The sequence below is a fragment of the Triticum dicoccoides genome, chromosome 5B (assembly GCF_002162155.2).
Source record: "Triticum dicoccoides isolate Atlit2015 ecotype Zavitan chromosome 5B, WEW_v2.0, whole genome shotgun sequence".
In the NCBI taxonomy this organism is placed as follows: Eukaryota; Viridiplantae; Streptophyta; class Magnoliopsida; order Poales; family Poaceae; genus Triticum; species Triticum dicoccoides.
In genome coordinates this window covers 162,036,752-162,042,844 of record NC_041389.1, presented here as the reverse complement: position 1 = coordinate 162,042,844, position 6,093 = coordinate 162,036,752, and the positions used below count along the sequence as shown (strand labels likewise).

Genomic DNA, 6,093 nt, shown 5'->3' with positions numbered 1-6,093 from the left:
TTGATAACTCCATGCAACATTGTCCCCTTCAATTGTATTTGTAATTTGCATGTAGATTAGCATGTAGATTGAAGCTAAATTATAAAAAAAATCAAGAAAGGATGTAATTTCTATGAGGGAACCATAATACCTCTTCATCAATAAGGACCATGCGTAGACTAAGTATTTCACCATTACGATCAATATGAAATCCCAATCTTGTTAATCTTGCCTTGATTGTTAATTCCTTTCCTCTACTGCTAGTATTGATCTGACAAAAGGTTTTGTATGCCATGGAAGACTTCGTCATTGAACTGCAACATCGAAGAGATAGTTAGGAATACCTATGAGGATGCTTATGTGTTTGTTACCTGTACAGGAGAGATATTTGTCCAAACCTTTGTGATTAGACCCGATCGGACAGGACGGCGGCCCGTTTGTGATGGGAGCGAGGGAAGGTGCTATCCCTTGCGGACGATGAGAGATGTTGTAGAAGTTGTTGTCGACAGGAAGCTGGAGACGCGTGCTAGAAGAATTAAGATCTATGGGATGGCCTCGCGCCGAGGAGATAGCCTGGAGAATGGAAAACACCTGATGTGTACGTAATGTGTATGTTGAAATATATATATATATATATATATATATATATATATATATATATATATATATATACAACCATGCATGTGTTTGTATTGCCAACGACACCACATTTCAATGGAGACTATGTGTATTTTTCTTTTTGGACAATTAAAGTACGATACGTGGCGATTGAGAATAAAAATAAAAGGCCAACATTTTTATTTTATAGTTTTTTTGCCCAGGATTAACGTGAGAGAGACGAAATGGATAGGTAACAAGTGGAGGATGTCCCGTGTATAACTAATCACATTTTTTTCCTGATTTAAGGGAAACGGGAAAGAGTCCAAATGGAGAAAGACTCATTTACATGTACGTGGGATGGGAGACTCCAAGTGGAGAGACTCGTGGAATAGGAGACCACATCTGGCCTCCTTATGTTTCATCCAACGGCTATACACACATTATATATTAAACGGACGGTCAATTTTCTTTAATTTCACGGTTTAACGTGGTGTCTCGTATGGTGCCTCCAATTACCCCGACACAGCACCCTGACCCCGACACGACACCACTGACACCCCGACCCACGACACCTCTCGAAAAGGTGCTCTTCGGCCTCCCGACGGGGTCATATATTTCTGAATTATGAGTTAGGTCATACTAGTCGTCAACCCGTGCGACTGCACGGGCTAGAACTTTCAATATTATTGGTATATATAATTTCTACAAATTAGGAACGTCATACCAAAATAAAATGAACATATATTGCTAAAAACGGTTACATATAAAAATATCTATTTGTTAGACGTAGAGACAAAAGGAGGTATATCCCTTGGACTATTTGGCGAGCGGATTGATTTGGATGTGCATTATGCTTTTCGAAAAAACAATGGATGTTATTCATATTATGAGTAATTTGTAAGAAAAGGCAGAATGCACATGATGCCACTCACAATAGTGATGCAATATATCTATCATCGATCCACCACAATGCTGATATTACGTACTTCTAAGTATATTTTAATTGAGGTTGGTCCGTGCATGATGTATTAATAATATCTTATACGATTTTGCAAATTTCTGGAAAGGGGATACCTTGAAATCTGAACTTTATTAAAATCAGTTACGATCAGGAACATATATAGGCGAGTATTCAATTTTGTCGTTTGGTAATAAATAGGCCATTCAAACAATATTATTGTATAGTTCCTATAGATAACTTATCTGAGATGAATTCTTTAGACCTTTTGTTCTTTCTTACTCGAGGAATTTGTTGATATTGTCTTCTAAAATTAACATTGTATTTTTATTAAAGATTTAATGTGTGAAATTTAATTATATTTGTAACGGAAACATGTATATGACTTTTTTCTATATCAGATTTAACTGATTCGCGCATGATACTTGAAAAAAAATTATTTATTGTATTTCTATTTGATGGTTCTTTGGAAGTTTTTTTCCCTCGTTTTTATAGGCCAAGGCCAACATAAAAGATATAGGCATAAGGAAAAGCTATTATTATTTATAGTTAAATAAGCATGTAAAAAGTGTTGTTTATTTTTCTTGCATATTTAACATCACGGCTATTTACAATTAATGAAATCGACAAAATTAGAGCTCTGTAACTCCAATGTTGAAAATATATTTTTAGTGTGAGTGCATTTTTTTATGTTTAATCAAACAATTATTTCTTTTCATGTTTTTCTTCTTAGTCGTTCACTCTACATCTGGTATGTGTGTGCAACGTGAATATGCAAATACTTGTGATATCCATACTATTGCGACGTGTGAGGTGTAGCAGAAAGGTAAAGAAATATATAGTAGCGTAGTGTAGCTTGATATAGTGCGACGCATGTGTCCAGTAAATAAACCTGCCGTTTCTTCCCTCATCTCCCAAAAATGGACATCTTCAGCCATGGCAAAGATTGATCCAGAAATCCGCCGGGGTGCGACGCCGAGTCACCGCTAGTTCCAATCCCACCCGCGGCGCCGACTGCCCTCCCTCTCCCCACTCGCCGTTCCCCCAAAATGAAACCCTCGATCCAACCACTGGTCATACATTTTGTTCCCAGTCCTTCAATTTCTCAGCGACAAATCTTACAAAGCAACCACTATGGGATACATCAGGTGTGGTTAAATCATTTAATTTTGTGCATGTAGTATCTTAAGAATTGGAAACTTGCTTCGAGGGATGCCTTATTTCCCTTTTGGATCTGTGCAGATCTGCAATGAGTTGATGTATGTGTGGTGTACAGATGGGTGGTAGAGGAGTCATCAAGGAGACTATTTGATCTGAATCGGTACACCTGTGTTAGCTTATTTTGTTTGTTTTTGCCTGAGCTAAATTGTTTGAATTTGTAGGATGTAACCTGTAATATGTGGTCGCTATAATACCTGTAGAGCAGACCACATTCGTTACCATTTAGGCATATAATGTGGGAATCAAGAACCAACCGCTCCATGCTTAATGACACCACACAGCTATTGACAGAATTGATCTTGGGATATTACGAAAATAATAATCAAATCTAGCCCTTGCTTGGTCGGCTATACGACCTGAATCATCATTAATGAAATCATCCAAGTATATTTACATAGGAAAACGACAATCTTGCCATTTCGTGCTCAATCATGCCCAAGGAAGAGATGTTGATGGATCTTTTATTTGGTATTGACAGATGCACATTCAATTATATTATGCTCATGTCAGAGCTATGAGACAGATTAGGGCATGAGTCGTGAGATCCAAACTGTGGATACTTAGTAAACTGAAGGTACAGATTCATGATTCATCTAGTTTTTTAATACTAATTATGCAATGCATAGACCACAAATTTTTTTAGTGCTAGATCAAATTGGCAAACATAGTCATGTGTGTCCGCAGAAATACCTGATTCGTCTGAAATCCATATGATTTCCTTTTGAAGAAGGTTACATAGAGTAAAATAGAAATATTCTAAGGTCCCTTTACTAAAGGATCTCCTTGTACACAATATTTTTTGCCGAATTATTTTCCTTGATTCTTCATCTGAAATTAGAACTTTAGGTCCATCTCTACTTGTGACTCTTGATACTGCTACATAGAGTTGACCATGTGTGAAGACGTGCTTTGGTAAATATAGCCCCGCATGTTTTAGCGACTACCCTTGACTCTTATTTATTGTCATTGCAAAACAAACTGATATTGGGTATTGCCTCCTTTTCGACACAAATGGCCATTTTGAGTCACTTGGTGACATAATAAACCTTGGAATATATACCTTGTTTCCAATGTTTGTTCCTGTCATCATTTGAGCTTCTATGAACCATTTGCCTAGGTGTGTTATAGTTAGTCTCGTACCATTGCATAAGCCCTCTCTTTGGTTGATATTCCGTAGCAGCATAACTGGCAGTCCAACTTTCAGCCGTATTTCGTGGTCTGGTATTCCAGGGCACTTAAAGCTATTCTGGAATTCTGTTGGGTACAAATGATCTCCATCTTATGAATTTGACATTCCTTTGCACACTATATCTGAGCTTCGATAGGTTACCTCTTCACCTTCTATTCTACCCATGATATAAGAATTTACCTCATCGACCAGCTATTGTTGATGCAACCATGTTTTCTGCTAACTCATGATTTAATTGTTGGGCCTCTTTTTCAAAAAGAACGCAAGATGCAGACTCTCGAGTCACTAAGTTCAAGCTTAATCTTATATCTGCAAAATATGTAGTGAATTAATTTAAAAATTATTCTATTAAAACTATTAAGATAGAGATATGTTAAATTTTTTACCGTGGTTTGGGTTGAGCTTTCCTATCGCATTTGGTACAATAGTAGTAATCAATTCTCTTTTCAAGTCGCTTCTTGCAATTATTTCCGCTGCATGATATGTAGTACCAACCATATCTTGCATTAACATCATTAATTACTGCTTCCATGGTAAATATACTTCTTTGTAGAGTAATATAAATATATTTATGCTTCTGTGTGGGAAAAAACAATTCATTATTATCGCTGGATTACAAACCTGATTTGATGAGTCTAACAGAATGCCATTTAACTCTTCTAAAGTTTTTCTATTGTAGCGCATTTGCTCTTCCAGTGTCCCTTTTAGATGGTTCTCCTCAAACATGTAGTTCTTTGATATATTTTTGGAACAAATGTTATTTGGAGACAAAAAGTTATGAGCCAGGGTAAGTAGTACTGACATTGACGTTAAATGGGCAATATTTGTAGGAATTTTGCTTACCTATTTTGTACATCCATACTCTCAGGAATATCTAAATTTATAAAAACTTGAGTTGCACTATTTGACGATAGAGAATATCCTGCATAGTGGTTCAAATAATCATTTTCCTATGTAAAACCAAACAGAGAGATAATAAAATAAGTAATTAAAATTTGAAAGAAGACATACTGCCAAATTTCCTCACTGTTGTCGATGTACTTGTAATGACATTCCCTATTGACTTGACATCAATTAGATCAGCTGTCTCTGTCAACAAAAAGTAAAACATGAAGACATGACATGAGAAACTTCGCTGCAAATAAGATGTATTTTTTGGCTTACTCGATTAGAAGGAAAATATCATGGATTCTGGAGGGCCCAAGATATGTTTTAGTTTCTTCACTTGGTCCTATGTGTGTTGCAGATGGCATTTTATACATGTCATGAAGAAGTATGGCATATTGTATCTTAAAAGTTCATTGATATCATACCTAAGAGATAAGTGTCAATGCTTACTCTTTGGGAGAGTACCTCCACGCTTGAGAAGTTGAAACCATGCTTTGGAATGTCTTCATTATCTTCGTTCAGTCTCCTCTATATTTCTTGTGGGTGAGAAGTTAATCATCATCTCATATAGGATTTTGCTGCTGCTGGAATGACTCACATTTTTAATGAGGTACACATTGCCTTCTTGAATTAATGACCTTAACTTTTTGATACGTGCCTTATTGATAACTCCATGCAACATTGTCCCCTTCAATTGTATTTGTAATTTGCATGTAGATTAGCATGTAGATTGAAGCTAAATTATAAAAAAAAAATCAAGAAAGGATGTAATTTCTATGAGGGAACCATAATACCTCTTCATCAATAAGGACCATGCGTAGACTAAGTATTTCACCATTACCGATCAATATGAAATCCCAATCTTGTTAATCTTGCCTTGATTGTTAATTCCTTTCCTCTACTGCTAGTATTGATCTGACAAAAGGTTTTGTATGCCATGGAAGACTTCGTCATTGAACTGCAACATCAAAGAGATAGTTAGGAATACCTATGAGGATGCTTATGTGTTTGTTACCTGTACAGGAGAGCTATTTGTCCAAACCTTTGTGATTAGACCCGATCGGACAGGACGGCGGCCCGTTTGTGATGGGAGCGAGGGAAGGTGCTATCCGTTGCGGACGATGAGAGATGTTGTAGAAGTTGTTGTCGACAGCATGAAGCCGGAGATGCGTGCTAGAAGAATTAAGATCTATGGGATGGCCTTGCGCCGAGGAGATAGCCTGGAGAACGGAAAACACCTAATGTGTACGTAATGTGT

At 36.8% G+C, this 6,093-nt stretch overlaps 1 long non-coding RNA gene across 2 annotated transcripts; it reads left to right on the top strand.

The window, feature by feature from the left end:
• Positions 1-2,397: 2,397 nt before the first annotated feature.
• LOC119307975 lies at positions 2,398-6,087 on the top strand. 2 transcript variants are annotated; one of them, XR_005149669.1, is made up of 4 exons: positions 2,398-2,685; positions 2,780-2,858; positions 3,237-5,445; positions 5,859-6,087. It is a non-coding gene; the product is annotated as an uncharacterized LOC119307975 (long non-coding RNA). The 2 variants fall into 2 exon arrangements; XR_005149668.1 differs by having other exon boundaries at positions 2,780-5,445.
• The last annotated feature ends 6 nt before the right edge of the window (positions 6,088-6,093 follow it).